Source organism: Protomyctophum parallelum (genome assembly GCF_964188405.1).
Source record: "Protomyctophum parallelum genome assembly, chromosome: 22".
NCBI lineage: Eukaryota > Metazoa > Chordata > Actinopteri > Myctophiformes > Myctophidae > Protomyctophum > Protomyctophum parallelum.
Genome location: NC_139714.1, coordinates 30,407,922 through 30,410,421, shown reverse-complemented (window position 1 = coordinate 30,410,421; position 2,500 = coordinate 30,407,922).

Sequence of the window (2,500 nt, the reverse complement as noted above, 5' to 3'; positions counted from 1 at the left end):
AGAGAGAGAGAGAAAGAGAGAGAGAGAAAGAAAAAGAGAGAGGTAGATATGTCGGTATCAAAAAAGCTTTTTGTCCAAGCCTGCCTCGCACCGCCACCTTCCGCAAGGTTAGCCACTGAAAGTACCAATTAGTGTCTTGTTGTTGGGGAGAGCAGCGTTTGGCAACAGCCTCCGTGGTGGCTGGCTACCGCGTAAACACAAATCCTCCTCCTGATTTCTCAACTTCTCAGTTTGTCACTTTCCAGTTTCCTCTCTTCCAACGGAGAACGTGCGTGCGTGCGTTCGTGCGTGTGTGCGTGCGTTTGTGTTCAGCTCCCTGTTCAGTCTGAGGGTCCACTGCGGGTTTTTGGTCAGAAGTTGCTCCAATTTTATTAATAAACAACTCAGACCACAAGGCAGGCACTAGTCAACGAGGTAGAACAGCAAACACACACACACACACAGCACCACACGCACACACACACACACACACACACACACACACACACACACACACACACACACACACACACACACACACACACACACACAGACAGATCGATGTCAAAGCCAAGTTTGCAACACACGCGTAGACCGAGCACAGCCAGTGAACGCCTTCCCATGGCCCAAAAATGAGAAAGATATTTGTTTCTGCCATGCACGCCGCTCCGCTGGGAGACATTATAAGAGGTGACGGTGTGAGTTAAGAGGCCGTTTTGTCTGGCTGTTCTTTGTCATCGTGTTTCACCTTGCAGCGCGGGATTAAGCCACTGAGACCTGTAACGAGTCACCGTACCTGTCGTTGTCTGGCTACGCGAGACTACTGTAGCTTTTAACCACTTTAACCATTATTTTAAACTTTAGCTGTTGAAAAATAGCAGACCTACAAGCTTGAGTGCCGCGCTATACGAGCTTGTAGATCTGCTATTTATTTTTTATTATCGTGAAAACTTTTGCAAATCTTTGAATATATATTATTTTAAAGCTCAAAAATGTTTAACCTGAAACGTAATCTGTTGGAGATGGGGGTCCGTCCTTGACACGAAAAAGTATGGAAACCACTGATGATGGAAAAATGACAGGATTTAAAAGACATTTTATAGAATGTGGTCTCAGGTCTTAAAGTCTTAAAGTCTTTCGGGCCAGTGACGAGGGACATCATAACCCCCCCCCCCCCCCCCCCCTCCCCCCACCCCCACCCAGCCACCCGCTGCCCCCTTGAAGATTTGTGACAGCAGCAGGTGAGTGGCTAAACACAACACGCTCTGGGGCAAGACACCTGTTAACAGACAGACAGACAGACACACGCTCTCACCTGCCAGAGAAAAGCAGTATCAGGGAGAGGAGGGGGATCTCTGATTGTCAGATCACATCTGATGATGCTCCCCGCTTGAAAGTGTCTGCACTGCGTTTAACCCATTCTGACCTGAGATCAGATTCTAAAAAAAATTGTCTTCTACATCCTGACAGTTTTCTGAAAAAAGCCACGTTTTCTATGTCAGTGGTTCTTTGATTTTTCAAAATAGCAGACCTACAAGCTCGTAGCGCGCCACTTGGTGGCGCGCTATGAGCTTGTAGATCTGCTATTTTTCAATAGCTATAAGCATAACATGATGAAACGCATGAAACGCAAGCAGCAACCCGACAGCGAACGCGATGCATGAAGAAACGTCTAAAAATAGTGGAGTTATTTCTTATTTCCGTCATTCATTTTGCTGGCGACCACACGGACACATAAGCGGGCGTATTTCAATTAACACAACCTTCTAAGAATAGGCCTCTCGGCACGACACGTATATTATAAAGTGATTTTTTTTTTTTGGTACAAGGGTGTCAGTCAACAATTTAATAAATTGAAAATCCATTTATCTGAAAACAGCGTTTTGCCCTTCACTCTGCCGTTCTGCCGTTCGCTATAACAGATGGTGTTGTGGGTGCTTATGTCCAATTTGATTTGAACCAAAACCTCAGCCAATTTTTAAACTGGCATGGAATCCACGGCGAGCCAGATCCACACAACATACTGGCAGTCAGAAATAGCAGCGGAGAGAGAGAGGGCGCGACATTGTGAAAGAACCGCGAAGGGCAAAATGTGGACCCCGCAGTACGTCGAGAAAGTCGCAGGAAAAGAAAAACTTTACTAATTCCTTTTTATTTCAGTTATTTCTCCTCACACTCCCTCTCGGTTTCTTGTCTTTCTTCCATTTTTCTTTCTTTCTGGCCGGAGAAATTAGTGATGCTATCGCAACACCGTTTTTTTCCCTCTCGGATTGAGAGAGATGTATAATGCTCGATCAGTGTTTATGCGCAGGCAATTGCACGCGCACGCACGCACATACACGCACGCATGCGCGCGCACACTTACTTTCCCATTGCCTCTGTGACCTCCATTACCATTAAATGGTGTTTTGATAACATCTAGACATTTGAATCAACCGCAGACTAATTCTGCTGGGCCTGATAGTCTCCGATAGCCGGGCCCTGCACTGCCACCTTATTAAGGACAATCCACTGGCCCAAC